A 16,274-nucleotide genomic window follows, 5' to 3' on the forward strand; every position below is an offset into this window, starting at 1 on the left:
CTGGATCATAAATGAATTAGATAGATGAGTAACAGAGAGCGAGCGAGCTCCAGTATATAGCACTGTCCGTATCTTTACAGTAGAAGTATTCCCCTGTCTGAGTGTAAGTAAAATGCTTGGACATTGGAAGGTGATATACAGAAGCTTAAGACTCCTCGGGGTTTGCACACCTTCCTGCGACACCTGTTCCCAGTTCACAGAGGAGGAAGCGGAGGCCAACAGAATGAGTTGCCTGAAGTCAACATTTGCTCTTCTGAGGTGCCTTCACGCTGTACAGCCTAGTGGGGAGATGATGGGCCCCCACCAGTTAGACGCTGATTCTGATCCCAATGTCTGCTCCCATCTAGAGGACCTTGCTGGGCCCTGGGGACTTTGGATTTTTCATCTGGAAAACAAAAACGACACTGTTTGCCTCATGAGGCTTTTGTGACTCTGAGATTTGATAGCCTTTGTGCAAGTGTGCTTTGCCAAATCCGATGCACGCTTCATGCTTTTAACAAATGCTGCTTTCACTTCTTTCCCCTTGGACAGTACTTCTGATAAATAAAGTAAACTTTACCCCATTTCTCAGATTCAGATGCCCAGGCCACAGCTGCTGACAGCTCGCATGGCTTTACGCTCAATAAAGAGGCGCTTGGAAGATTTATTACCCAGATGTGACAAATGGGCCCTTTCCCTTTCCATTAGCTGGTGGCAGGCCATATATGGAAATTACAACCTATCATCTGTCCTGATGACCTCTGAGCTGTCGATCCTTGTAATTTTCTTAAATGAATATTCCACCTATAGGACTTGTACCTGCCAATTTCAGCGATCGATACCAACCTTTTGGGTGGTCATTACAGGAACTTGTTGTGTTACCCCTCAAGCAGATGCTGGAGTCAGAGGGAAGCAACTCATTCTGTCTGGTGCAAATAGAGCTCGGCCTTTTAGTTGGGAAATACAAAAAAACCTCAGAGAATCACTTTCTGTAATGAGGAATTCTTAGTGGGAAGGATTCTACTGCCAGGCAGAATTTAAGTCAGTCATTTGTATGGTCATTAAACATTCTTTTATTTTTTTTAAAAAACCTACAATGTGTCCGACTCAGTCCTAGGCCTATATTTGGTATTATCTCACACACCGAGGGGGTACACACGTACATCACAGGTAATATACACACAGACGTGTGCATGCATGTGTATATGCATGTGATACAACCAGTCATTTGCAGAGATGGTGTCCCTATGATTAACCACTAAGTGGGATCCCTGGGTGGCGCAGCGGTTTGGCGCCTGCCTTTGGCCCAGGGCGTGATCCTGGAGACCTGGGATCGAATCCCACGTCGGGCTTCCGGTGCATGGAGCCTGCTTCTCCCTCTGCCTGTGTCTTTGCCTCTCTCTCTCTCTCCCTGTGTGACTATCATAAATAAAAAAAAAAAAAAAAAAAAAAAAAAAAAAAAACCACTAAGTGACCAGCGCATTATGGGCCAAAAGAGAGAGCTGATTCGCTATGAGAAACGAGAAGAGAAATCAAAACACCATGTCTACATTGGATGACTTAGACATGGCTTCACAGACTATGAAGTTTGAGAGTAATTTGGACAAATGCACATGAGGGGACAGAGGGTCCCAAAGAGAGAAGAAAAAGTATAAGCACAAAATGTGACCTTGAAATGGACTATGTACGGTATAAATTAAGAGTAGGAGCTTATCTCACATATTCTTGTGTCAGCGTACAGTAGGTGAGCAGTAAAACTTTGTTGAATGAGCTGTGGCTAGACAAGATTGGGGACGATTAATTTTCCATAATAAGTGTCGCAGATCTGACCCCGAGGAGGTTTAGACCAGGAACAGAGGATGCAGGTACAGACGTAGATGTAGATACGGACACGGATTCAGGTATTGGTCACCTCCACGTTCCTCCTCCTGAGCTAACGTGTGCTTGTCACAGTTGGTAAGTCTTGTGCTAATGACTGACCTTAGGAGCATACGGTATTTGATTAGCAAAGATGACTTTGTTTCGCTCAGAATACGGTGCCAAAACTATTCTTATCTTGTAGAGAGGAAACGGCCAAGATGGTCTACCTGCTTCTGGAGAAAGAAGCTCGTTTCTGAGCCATAAATCCAACTCCTGGAGCCCACTGGTTTGGAAGAGGCTTAATTTATTTCTGGCTGTCCTTTGAATTTGCAAAGGCCTCGGCGCTGAAAGATGCTGAAATTCTCCAAGGCTGATCCCCTTGGAATTCATCGGCAGGCACACAGCAAGCCCCTGAAACCACAGCCCATCTGGTGTGCTCACAGTGCATGTGGCCTGGAGGCAGAGGTGAAGGGAGGCGGTGCTCAGAGGCCCTCAGCGTTTGACCTGCGTACAGCTGTGCACTGGTGGCAGCCCTATCTTTGGAGCTGGTCATGTCACTGGTGAAGAAAGATCAGGAATCTGAAAAGAAGACATGATAAAAGGGGTTGAAAGTACAAAAGAACAGAGAAAACGCCTTGCAGTAGCAGGGAGAAGAAATCGGACTCAAACTAACCTGGCGGGGAGCAAGTATTTACTTGCTCACTTAATGAGAGAGTCCGAGGTTGGAGCCCAACCTCTCCAGTGACACTAAGACTCATCCATCCCCCCACCCCACCCCAAGACTCCTCTCCTTTCTTCGTCTCCCGTTCTCTATGTCTCACTCAGCTTAGATGTCTCAGTAAGCTGCCCTCGGTCCTTCCTTCTAGAGCCAGGATCCTTCGGAGGATAGACAAGGGACGTGCGGGCTGTCCAGCTCCAGCCTTGTGCTGGCCTGACTTTCTGAGCCTGGAGGAAGTGGAGAGCTCACTCAGTCAATACACGATCCAAAAACAAAAACGAAAACTGAACCAAAGCCAAACCAAACCAAAACCAAACCAATACACAATCCAGGCTGGTGACAGACTCATCACCGTGCCAGAGGGATGGGGTGGGATCTGCTCCCTCCATGAGCAGATCTGGGCCACAGGTGCACAGAGGGACAGGATACTGTGACCGGCAGCCAGGGCAGAACCACCATGAAGAGAGGGAGGAGGGCCAGGCTCCGAAAGGGATGTCCAGGACGAGAGGCTGTGAACAAAACACCAGATGAAGGGATTTTGAGGGCCCTTTCATAGGTGGCCCCGCACACTGATCAGTGAAGTAAACAAAGTTTTCAGGGTCCTCATTAACTCGGAGGAGCTAGCGGGATAGAAACAGAGAACAGAAAATAAAGCTTTGGGCATATTCGCGATACGCCAGCATGTGTGTGTTAGTCTGACTCTGCAACAAAGTCAAACTAAGACCTTTGAAATATTGCAGCCCATGCTCAATATCAACTTTTTTGTTTTGATTGTTTCTGTTTTTGTTTTTTTTTTTTCTTTTTTTTGGTTTTTGTGTTTTAGGCCAAACTTCATGGGTACAGCTTTGGCTATAGGCATAGTCTTGTGTTTGAACGTTACATAGATAAGGATGAGCAGGATGAGGGTGATGGTATTCTCAGGCCAAAATGACACCCTAAGTCAGACGGGCGTCGTCCTCGAGCCCGTGCGTTCTAAGTAGACAGTAACCCATGGCTGGGGGTGAGGAAGTCACCTGGTAGGGTCGGGGGCCAGGGCGCCGGGGTGGCTCTTAGGAGCGACACTCAGAATGGAAGGCTGAACATCAGCCCTCTGCCAAACTGTGTGCAATTCCCTTTTATGTTACTCTCTTATTCGATCCCTCAGATCTTCCACGACGGAGAGCCTATCTATCATCATCTCTTCACCCAGAGGAGCAGACTGCAACACAAACGTTTCCGCGTCCGGGGCCTAAGGGTGCCCAGGCTCCGGCCTGTCATTGCTGCAGTGCCACGGACGAGCAGCGTCGCCGAGCTTCTTCCTGATGCAGGGGGTGTTCCCGGGAGAGGAAGACAGCTGCTTTAGGATCACAGAGGCCTGAGCCTCCCGCGCTACTGGTCTTGCAGCCTGTGCAACGGTGGCCGCAAGGGGAGGCACGTTGCGAGTGGCTTTGCCAGGGCCTACGGTCAAGAAAGACCAGATATGGCCATTGTGGGCACCTGACTCGAAGGCACTTGGGAAACACACATTAAAAAAAAATGAAAGAATGAGTGAGTGAATGAATGAATTTTATCCATTCAGTATTTTTTATTTATAAAGCTTCATTATTAATTCACAGGATCTATTATGTCTGCTTTAGTCTTGGAGGAGTTGAACAAATCAATATGTCCCTCGTCTCATTTCTATAAAGCTCTCCACGAGAAGCGAGCTGGGAGGGAATCCGGGTGGGAGATCCTTCCCCTGCGCTCTTCCTACTCATCCCCACCCCTAGATAGCTCCTCCTAAGGGGTTTGTAAATCTCTGCTTATGCACCCAAATCCCGGTTTCTGACAAAGAAAAACTCCCTGTGAATTATAATTTAGATTTTTTTTTTTTTAATATAGGGCAGTCAGAACGAAGCTTTCTGGTGGCCGCTTAATTTGGAGGGCATTATTTTTAGCCCTGCAAAGGACCAGTGGCACGAAAACAATTAGGATCTTTTGTCAAGTTAATTAAATTTTACTAAGTGTAGTAATCTCGGTGGGCTTCGTACACCAGAGGTAAAACTAATTAAAACGCAAATTCTTCCCAGCCTAATAAGGAGTCCTGACTTGGGTAGCTGAAGACTGTTGTGCATACTGAGAGATATTCAAAACTAATTTATAATGAGATGAGGGCAAACCCTTAAATGGCTCAGTTCTGTTGAAGGCTCACTTGAGAACACCAATAAGTACGTTAAATTGGAGGCGGCCACTTGGAGCAGGGAAGGCAGATTGGCAGACCCTGCCGGGCGGGCTCAGGAGAAACACGGATCCAGCTCAGACAAGTCAGGGTGGGGAAGCCGGTGGAAATGAAGTATCCGGGTTTTATCTGAAAAGCACTGTTTTCTCCCCAGGTTCCTTTTCTTCATTAAATTCTCCCAGGGCAGGCTGAGCTAATGGCAATTGCCTTTCCTGTCGTCGCCTTTTCTCGGAAGGCCGCATGGAGCAAGAGTGTTTAGTTCTCAAGGGTTCAAATCAGCGGTCGGTCCACGCCAGGTCTCCTCCTGCCCTGGCAGATGAGGCCACGGGCTACACTACACCGAACTCCAGAAATCAGCAGAGTCCTAAACTGGCAACCCAAACGGCTCAGTCTTAGTTCTTTCTGTAGAACCCAGCGACGCTGATTTCTACCTCCTGTCAGGTGTGTGTGAATATTTGCGGTTGAGAAAATTGAAATGATCGTTGAATCACAATGGGCAACCTTCATATAAACTTGGGCACACTTCAATTGACATGCTATTACTCTCCCGTTGATGGAGAGTGGCGTATACCTGCTGACACTTTCCTCGTTTCTCTGTCTCATTTCACACCCTGTGGTCTGGCTCTGGCCCTGGTATCCCACGGACTTTGGCACGTGCTGCCCATACCCTTCTAATCACCAAATCTAATGGCCTTTCTCTGTTGCTACTACCCTCATCCAGATTGGATCATTTGTCACATTGACCACCGCAGCCCTCCTGACCCAAGCTGCTTTATGTAGTTCTGTGATGCTGTTATAAATGCAGTGGGACCTGCTGAGAATGAGCAACAGCAAAGTCTCTTTCGGAGAAAGGGGCTCCCTGCCTAGTTTTGCTCAGTAGGTACACCAGGATCCTGCCTGAAGTGACAGGTGGGTGCCATCATATTTGATATCTATCACGAAGCTAGAATTTTTCTTTGTCCTATGTTAATACTTGCATTATGCTCATTGTAGAACATTTAGGAAGAGCAGAAAAATAAAAGGAAAAGAAAGGATGCATATAAGCAAACCACAACTTCATTGTTTCCTTTTTTTTTTTTTTTTCTGTTTCTCTGCTATGGTCTGAATGCAAACCAACCATGGATCCATGATCATCTCTGTCATGCAACACTCTAGCCTGAGCATTTTTCTGTGTCACTAAAGTATTATAAGTAATTCAATAAAGTTGCACGAACATGGGCTTTTTAACTTGGCACATCTAGTTTTGCGTCCTAGCTTTACCTAGCTATGCATTCTTAGATAAGACTTCACATTCTCGTTGGGCCAACAAGATCCTCACACTATGGTCCTCATCCATTCTGATTAGTCATTAAACAAGAAAGACTTAGTCATATTCCCGCAGAACCCGGTGGGCATGTAATGGAGATTCTTATTTGGATTGTGTCAAGATGGCCATAGCCCAAAAAGTCTGATCTTAGCCACCAGAGGATCAAATGGACAATTTGGGTTCAGTTGAATAAAGTGTTTTCTAAGCGTCAGAATTCTCTGCAGACAGTAGGTAGGAAACCACTCTGTGCTGGAGGCATCTAAGCAGAGGTCGGATTATATCGGATTGTAAGACTGTATTGGAGGAGGCTCAAGCTTCCGCTGGGAGAGCAGGTCCATTCCAATTATGGGATTCTATAATTCTGTGATTCTAAACTGGGCATCAGTAAACTACAGACCACAGCCAAAATCCAGCCCCACTCCCACTCTGTTTTTGTAAATAAAGATTTATTGGAATGTTAAAAAAAAAAAAAAGAAGACTTCACATTCTTATTTAGTCTAGCTTCCCTGTTTATAAAATAAGATTGATAATGACCATATCATAAACTTGGTAAAAATGAAACTGGCTAATGTTTAAAACTTGTGTAGCTGCGTTTTTTTGTGGGTGGTATTATTACTATTATTTTGAACAAATGAATATACTGTTTGTTTAATGGTTCATAACCTTTCATCATGTGGGGATATTCCATAATTTATTTAAACTAATCTCTATTATTAAACGTTTAATTTCTTCATTTGTTTTCTCATATCAGTAACTCTGGGGTGAATAGCTTCATATCTTTATTGATAACGTTTTCTACACACCGAGGTACAAGTTCCTCCCTAGAAAGTAGGTGCCAGTTTCTGTCCTTGCCAGCTGCGTATGAGAGAGCTGCTCCCCTCTAGCTCTTGTAGCTGCCTACGTGCCTTCATCAGGGAGCGGGAGGGCCAATCTAGCACCACTGCCAGCGGGAAAGCACTGATGGATGGCCTTACAAAGTCTTCCACTCAAGGCTTCAGCCCAAGACTCACAAACCTTTATCCCAACCAGGGTGGCTAGACCCCTTAAGGAAACTCCACTTCCGGTAAGATTCTACAAAGTGACACTGATAAAATGCCCCTGGTTTTTCAGTAACACTTCTTTCTCCTCCCTTGAAGTGCTGAATCCATAAGGGAGATACTCATCTGTGTCAACCTATGGCCTCGACTTACATGAGGATGAATAGAAAGACTTCAACTTATTTGTGACTTGGGCTCTGGTCTCGGAAAGATGAGAAGGCTCAACCTGAAAAGGGACACCCCAAAAAAGAGAAAACACTTCAACCGTGTTGAAAATACAAAGGGGTCACAAGCTCTATATTGTGTATACAACAGCTATTTGATTTGCTGGACATTATGAAGCTGCAATGTCCCAAACACTATCCTAGGCTCTGGAAATGCAAAACAATCACAGAAAGTATTTTTCCTTTGAAAAAGTCACCATTTGATTGGGTAGAGATCTATAGAAATAGGCTCATGAGTAATGGCTCTCTATGGTGACAGGTGATGTAACGCGGAGACATTGGAACACAGAGGGAAGAGGTACAAAGCTAATGAGATAGGGATACTTCTCTCTGAAGCTGGGTCTTTAATACTGAGTGTAAATCCACCAAGTAGACCAGGAAACTCATCATTGGAAACGATCTGGATGGCAGGTCATGCTGGGGAATGGATCTCCTACAGTTTAGAGGAGATGGGGTGGGAGATGAGGCTGAAGAAATGGGGAAGTGATCTTATAGGGCAGGGCTCAAATGCCATTCTAAAGAATCTGTCATCTCTGTATTGGAGGATCATTGCAGATACTGATAGAATCTGCTTTGTCAACCAATGGCTTAAATTTACTGACATGTTTCTATGAACCATGTTGATTGCTGGGAACCTGAGACTCCGTTCATTCATCTTAAACTAAGGGGAAGGGTGCTGCTGCCTGTCCTAACTCACAGTTCGGCAGGAGAATCATGTGACTTACCATGAAACTAGGGAAAGCCAAGCTAAGTGTAAGGTAACCTTTCCTTCCAAAAGTGTAACACAAAGGGACGAGTCCTATGTGGATTATCATCATAGGCTTTTAGTAATTGCAGGGCAATAAGCTAATTACTGTGTCTTATCTTCTTCCTTCATAGAACTCTAAACAGAATGAGTAAACTTGGAAAAATTAAATTAGGGCCATGAACAAGGAAAAAAAAAAAAAAAAACTGCCCCCAGAAGGAAGCCAATAGTGGAGACATAGTTAGGGTCTTCAAACTTTGGATGCTCAAGTCTCCTTTCCTTGCCTAAATCCAGGGCTCCTGTATTTGTGCTCCTGGGTAACTGTGAAAGCCATTGTGGAAAACCAATACCATATACATCTTTATAATGCAAATGATCTAATCCTGACTGTGACTTTGGCACCCTTAGACTCAGTATTCCCCTCTGGCTTTGATGGTTTGGATTCAATACTAGCGTCCAATATTTAATCCATTAGCCACTTGTAGCTTTTTTAATGGGAGCACTGATGAGTGCAGTTATTTGGAATCTTATTGATCCACTGCCTCTTTTTATAACAAATATTTTATAATATCCCTTTTAATATTCTGAAATGATATTCATAGATAATATAAATTATCTATATAGATGATTTTTTTAAAAAATCAGTGCAATGCCCTAATTGTGATACAAAAGAGGAATTAAAGAAATGGGATTATAATAAAGTAATAACTGCTTCCCATAAGTTAAGTTATAATGCATGGCATGACATTTTAAGAAGGTGTAATGAAGTAGTAAGACACCTACATCCATACACAAAATACCATGAATGGAACAGCTAAAAATTCAGACTAAACAGATGTATTATACTGGCAGCATAAATAGGGGTATTTCTGTAACTGATATGATTTTCAAAAAAAGTACAGAGCTCTTGGTAAGATATTTTTATAATTGAGGTGTAATTGACTCAGTAAAATTTTAAAAAGCTATCTTCCCCAATTTACACAGAAGTTGTATTCCTAAAAAATTCAGGAATGCATTTTTAATCACTGAGATAAATTCCATAGGCTCATATGTAAAATAGACTTGAATCTAGGTACGTATGATCATAAAGCGTTTTTAATTTACCGAAATCCGTGGTGGACTTCCAAGAATCATATGGATTGCAAGGTCATTTTTGATTGCACAGGACTATTCTTGCATTGCTTCCCTGACCTCCACCATTCAAACACTAGGATTTCCTCATCCTCATCATCATTACAAGACACACTCTGTGATACTCCCTTGGTTGAGAGTCCTGGATCCAATGTCTTACTCAAATCAGTACTTAGGCCGTTACTTTTGAGGCTGAGTATCCTAATGCAGTAACATTCTGCATTCTGAAGGACCCCTGACCCACAGGAAACTGATATGCATGTGGCCTACTCAACTTGCCCCCAGCCCAGAACTTATGTATTGCAGTTCTAACCTCCAGGACCTCAGACTGTGACTGGAGAAAGGGTCTCTAAAGATAGAATTAAGAGAAAGAGAAGAAAGAAGAAGAAGAAAGAAAGAAAGAAAGAAAGAAAGAAAGAAAGAAAGAAAGAAAGAAAGAAAGAAAGAAAGAAGCGGTAAAGTTAAAATGAGGTCACTAGGGTGGGCCCTAATCTAAGATGAGGATATTGGGTCACGGACACATACAGACAGAAGATCATGTGAAGACACGGGGAGAAGACAACCATCCACAAGGCAAGGAAAGAGGTCTCACAAGAATCCAGTTCTGCTGGCACCTCGACCTTGGATCATGGGAACATAAACTTCTATTGTTGAAGCCTATGGTGCTTTAGGATGTAGGTGTACAGCAGCCCCTGCAAACTAACACACCTACGTACCTGCCGCGACTACGTTTACAACTATAATCATGATTACTACTCCTGTTTTAACTCGTACAACCACTACTGTGATCCCCACCCTCACTATTAGCAATATTTATGGAACTTTGCATTATTGTTATGGTACTAATCAGTCCCCATAACAAGCAGGTAAACAAACTAAGCCTCTTCATGGGCCGCTTGGCTGCGAGGAGGCAAAACGGGCTTTAGACAAGTAGAGCCTGCCTGCAAGGCCCACATCCTTGCTTCTATACTGCAGTTTCCCCTCACTCTCAGGCGAATCATGTTAGAGGCACATCAGCTGTCTGGAGCACCAGTCAGAAACCTCCTGGGCCACTACTAGAGATTACACCAGCATGTGGTCTGATTGGGAGGAACTTGTTAAGAGAACTTGGCCAACTCTGCAGGCATTTACCATAACAGGTATTTACAAATCAGTTATGACATGTTAGAGGCATGCGGGATAATGGTCAACAACCTTGATTTCTGTGTCAGGTCGCCTTGGGATCATACCCCAGTGTTGTCATTTAGAAGCCAAACATCTTACCCTCTCTGTGACTTTGTTTTCTTGTCTGCAAAATCATAGTTCCTCTCTCCTATTTATTCTGTAGCTAAAGTGAGCTGATTCCCAGTGAGGGCAGCAAATGAGGGGCTGATACAGTTACCTACTGTCGGGGGGCCTTTACAAGTGCCATCATTTCAATCCTTACAGCAATTAAGAGCACATGACCTTCCTGACACTCAAAGTTCAGGGAGGTTTTGTAATTTTCTCAAGGTCACACAGCGAGTAGATGGAAGATCTGTGTGACTCCGAGGTCCTCATGGCTTTCCAAATGCTCTATTGCATTTCTCAAATATTTCCACAGTTCTTCTACATATTAAAAAGAAATAAACTGTCCCTCCCCAGCAACCCATCCTACAAACAACCTCTATTCTTTCTGCTAAATAACATACCTATCTTTTTCTCGGCAAGGTGAGATATAATATCAAGCCCTGAGATTGTGTGGCGTATGGCTATTTTTTATTTTGCTGAAGAAAATAGCAAAATGCTCATGGGTTAGCTTATTCATTCAGACCAGAAATAGATCCCTGCAGCACACCATTTGATACGCTCCACAAAAATGTGTGGATGTAAAGGGGAAAATATAATCCATCACCTGGATTTTTCTTTTGCTCTTTGGTGCCAAATAATTTGAGATACTGAAACATCTATATGCTCAACAAGGAGGAAATACCTGGAAAAAGCACCTTTTTTTTTTACTTTCCATTCAGATGCTGCAGAAGCACGTGAACATATCCAAGTCTTTAAAGAAGTTAAAACCTTTTCCCTTAATCTAAAGGTCATGTTGCCAATGGAACTTGGCTGGTTCACCCCAGAGTGCGGGGAATCACTGTAGTTTGGTTGCATGAAGGAATTATCTCCAGCTCCACTCCCCCGCAAAGAGCTTAGGAATGTATTCACCACCAGATTAAAGCCGGCATCAATTTGAATCTTTGCTCTACTGCACTCTAAGTTCTGTGAATATTAATGGAAATTTCTTTGTTGGACGGTTGGCTGCTTAAATTCATCTGCCATTTTTCGGTTGGAGTCATTCAGGCAATTAATGTTGAGCGTGTGCCCACTCAAATAGGGGCCAGGTGTAGGTCACAGGCTTGCCGGCATTGTCTGTGTCTAAAGGTCAGACTTCTGAAATCCGGCACAAGATGGATGGTGAAGCACCAGAAAGATCGATGATTTTGAGTATATTTTAGGTGCAAAGTAATGCGGGGGCAGCCACTTTTTCATTCTTATTTGATAACCTTCAAGTCCCAGTTCTAATAACCATCTGCCTGGGGGCGAAGGAGAGGTCACCCATCGCTACGTGCTTCCAGCGCAGTCCAGGTGACTCTCAGGGGCCCTTTCGTTGCCTCCACGACGGGATGTGACGTGTTACCACAAACACCACTGGAACAGGGTAGGGTTCTAAAGATCCGGGTGAGAAACCCGACCATCCCATGCCATCATTGTGCAGCCATAGGCCAATTTCTTAACCAGTCTCTGCTTCTGCTTCCTTATCGGGAAGATGAGGATAGTAGTGGTAATCCACTCTGCAGGGATGTGTGAGGTTTAAATGATCTCCCAGAAGTAAAGCTCCTGGAAAAAAGGCCTGGAACAGCATAAACACTGAGCTGCCGGGTATTATTTCCAGAGGGAGTTGGACCGAATAAAGCACTCCAGAGAGAACGCTGGGGATTAAAAGGTGATTTCCAAACAATGTCAAGATCAAAGATTTAAAAATATTTACTTGCTAAGTCCAATTATCCAAATTACTTTGCCTGGTGCCAAGGTACATTTTGAGAAAGAGAAGATGATCACAGGGTCAGGCTGGGTTTGAATCCAAGCTTGGTGGTCTGCTGGTTGAGTATGTTGGGGGGGATTTCTAAGCTTCTCTGAACCTATTTTCTCATCAAACATGAGGATTGTAACACCTGCCCATGGTATAAGATTTCAATAAGAATTAATGATGTAAACTATATGCACTTAATTGATAATTTAAATAAAAGACTCCTCTCAAGCCTTCCAACCACTTTTCTCATTATTCCCTGGGATGCAGAATATGTTCGTTTCCGTATTTAACTGATTCTCAGGATGTTTTTGTCCTTTTATCCAGCTGTATCTTCATCCATAAAGTCAGCTTTCTGTTGCATCTTTCCCTTTGCTTTAAGCCCAAGGTAGCCTACTCACTCTTTAATGCCATGGTTTGCTTTTGAGGGAAGAATGGAGAAGCAAAGCTACGAAGAGGTCCCTCCTTTGGGGTCCAATCAAGGGGGATTATTGTCCCAGGGATGGATGAGAAGTAGGTGACCAGGAAAACAGATTGAAAATTATATCAATCTGTAGAGTTAAAAAGTGCTGAGGCTGGTGGCTGAGAGAAGGACCATCTCTGGCATAAGAAAATGCATCCCTGGCTAAAAAACTTACGGCCCAGTCCGTTTCCTCAACTGCCAACAATCATAAGGTGCAAATGTCCTCTTGTGACACGCACATTGCTGCTCCGGCTGGGGCTAGTGTAAATTAGTACAACCTTCCTGGAGAAACATCAACTGTTCGTGGCATTTGGTCCATAATTCTGTGGATGAATATGAATACATAAGCAAACAAGTGGACTGATAAACAAGGACAAGATTTTCACCAAAATATTAGGTGTTATGGACCCTGATTCATAACCCAACAAAACAAAATTCATCGATAAGTTACATTTATGAAATGACCTTCTTTTAAGCCATTAAAAAATACAGTGTGAGAACATTTAATGGCAGGAGTAATAGTCATGATGCAATCTTATGTAAGAGATAAAAGATTTTCCTTACACAAAATGCAAGCCAAATTTTGTGCGGATGTGTGTAACCAAGGAAAGAAAAACTACCCCAGAAATGAACAGTGACTCTCTGTCATGGAATATTGGTTTTTTGTTTTTGTTTTTTGCATTTCTTGTGTTCCCTAAAAGTAACTCAAATGAGCAGAAAAAAGTATTTCAAAGGCTATTTTGAAATAGTTTTGGTTCAGGTGGCTCCCTGTGGAGTGTGTGTAGACTGGGTTTCCAGGACTGCCCCAGAAACCCCACGTGTTGCTGTTTTATCGGAGTCCCAGCATCCCTGCCCTGTCATCAGTGGCCGCCTTCTGATGGGCCCTTGGGTGGTCATGGACACCCACCTCACCCTAGCATGGAAGGGGGCCAGGTGTTAACATCTGGATGTGATTCTGGCTGCGGCAAGCACCCTTGCTCCCATACTTGTGAAATTTCCTGGTTGGAGGCCAGCACTTCGTAGGTGTCTGTGCTGTGTAGTGCAGTGGGTGCTTTAAATACCTCAGTTCATAAGATTCTGAAGCTCAGAGATATGGCCAGCCTGACAGAAAGGCAAGCAAAATGCCAAGAATGCAAAATTTAAAGAGATTCTCAGGGTCATGTTTGCCTCCTTCAATTTTGCACCCCAGGTGTCACCCTTATACCACCTTCATCCCAGCCCTGCTCCGATGGGCAAAATAACTTGCTCAACGTCATTGAGCTGGTAACAGGTTGAGTTTGGGATCATTTGCAAGTGCAGCTGATTCTGAACTCCTGTCTTTCCCATTATATCAATCTGTAGAGTTAAAAAGCACAGGATAAGTACACAGGGCACATAAGCACGTTCGAGTGTGTGTGTGTACAGTCATGTGTACACCATCATGCACAATCCTTCATATTTCAAAAGCATGAAAGTCATATATTCGATCACATGGCAAGCCCAGTGCTCAAACATGAGCCGTTCCCCCACTTCAAAGACGGGCGCAGTCAGCACATCCCAGGCTCCCGCAAGACCACATGCTCAAAGAAACGTGACACGCAAATGGCTCTCCCCGCAGTGTGTGGATCCTGCCATTCTGTCGCTGGGACTCAAGACTAATGTGATAAGACATCGGATCTTCCCCAGCTGAGCTGGGTTCTGAGTTCACAGAACAATCTGCGGCCACTGGACAGCCAGTTTGCAGTTCAGTGATGGGCCAAAGCACAGTGTGGCAAGAGCGAAGACAGGAAGTCTTCTGGTCAATTTTATCGTGTGATGGAAATATGACTGGTTTAGCAGAATCACCTCGTGACAGAGAAAGGGGTTTTGGCTCCTCCCTGCTTGGGATGGTGTTCGAACACCAGGCAAAATAGAATCCACCTTTTTGGTTCCACTTCATAATACCTGATGCAATTTTACAGTAATGGGATCATTTCGCTGCACTGGAGGAGTAGGTGGTTCTGTTTTACGTAAATCTCCAGGAGGGGCTCAGCAGTTGAGCACCTGCCTTCAGCCCAGGGCATGACACCAGGGTCGTGGGATGGAGTCCGGCATCGGGCTCCCCACAGGGAGCTTCTCCCTCTGCTTCTCTCTGTCTCTCATGAATAAATAAGTAAAATCTTAAAAAAAAAAAACACACACAAAATCTCTAAGTGGGAAAATATTCAAATATCCAAAGTATCTACAGACTTCCCCTGGCACTGGTCCATCTCGCTGGTCTTCTGGGGGAGGGGCCTGCTGTGCTGATTTTCAGGTGTTAGCACTTGGGGGAATATTCCTCAGCAATTAGAAACGACAAATACCCACCATTTGCTTCAACGTGGATGGAACTGGAGGGTATGATGCTGAGTGAAGTAAGTCAATCGGAGAAGGACAAACAGTGTATGTTCTCATTCATTTGGGGATTATAAATAATAGTGAAAGGGAATATAAAGGAAGGGAAAAGAAATGTTGGGAAATATCAGGAAGGGAGACAGAACATAAAGACTCCTAACTCGGGGAAACGAACTAGGGGTGGTGGAAGGGGAGGAGGGCGGGGGGTGGAGGGGAATGGGTGACGGGCACTGAGGGGGGCACTTGATGGGATGAGCACTGGGTGTTTTTCTGTATGTTGGTAAATTGAACACCAATAAAAATTAATTAAAAAAAAACAAAAAAACAAAGTATCTACAGAAATAGAATAACCAAAAGGTGGGGGGGGGGGGAATTTAAGTCATTCATGCGTTTAGGAAGCATTTATTCAACACGTAAGTGCCAGGCACTGTATACAGCATGACTTCATTTACTCTTTCCCCTACACAGTGAGGTCATTATTACTTATTGTCCTCCTTTTACTGATGAGGAAACGGAGACTTATGGAGGTTACATGTGTCACCCAACGTTGCAGCCAGTGAGTCTTGAAACCATGATTCAAAACTGCATCTGGTGTGCTTTTCTCCCCCTGCTTTCCAAATACTTGTAAAAGTGAATTGCATTTAATTGAATTATGGTGCTGTGCATACAACTGATTAATACATGCTGGCTGAATGAATGGTTAGTGACTGTATTTATACCTTGTATCCATAAATTTAATATATGTTGTGCTGAGGGAGATGCCTCAATGGGAAGATGACAGTTAACAAGGTCATTTTCTGATATGGAAAATACATAAATGTGTACGTGCCTCCTGCATTTAATTTCCTTACTGCTTCTGAAATGGATATTCGCCAGTCGACTGAGAGCTGTTGCTCTTTGTTATCTGAAGGTACCATATCATCTGGGTTGCATACAGTGCAGAATGAAGAGGGAAGATTAATCCTCCTGGAAATTTGCTCACATCTCCCTAGAAATGGAAAGTGCTAAGGCAGCCAGAGAAATTGTCCCTCCTGACTCTCACTTGCTTTCTGAATTCTGATAACTTATTTCCCGACCTTTGCTTCCCAGGCCTATAAGGCAGAGGGGTAGGACTCAGGCTTCACTAACATTATCTCCACTCCTGAAATTACAGTAAGTGTCACAGCCTTACCTTAGTCTTTTCTACCATGACACTTGGGCCTTTACTTTAAAAAAAAAAAAT

This window comes from Vulpes vulpes, chromosome 12 (genome assembly GCF_048418805.1).
Source record: "Vulpes vulpes isolate BD-2025 chromosome 12, VulVul3, whole genome shotgun sequence".
Classification (NCBI taxonomy): domain Eukaryota; kingdom Metazoa; phylum Chordata; class Mammalia; order Carnivora; family Canidae; genus Vulpes; species Vulpes vulpes.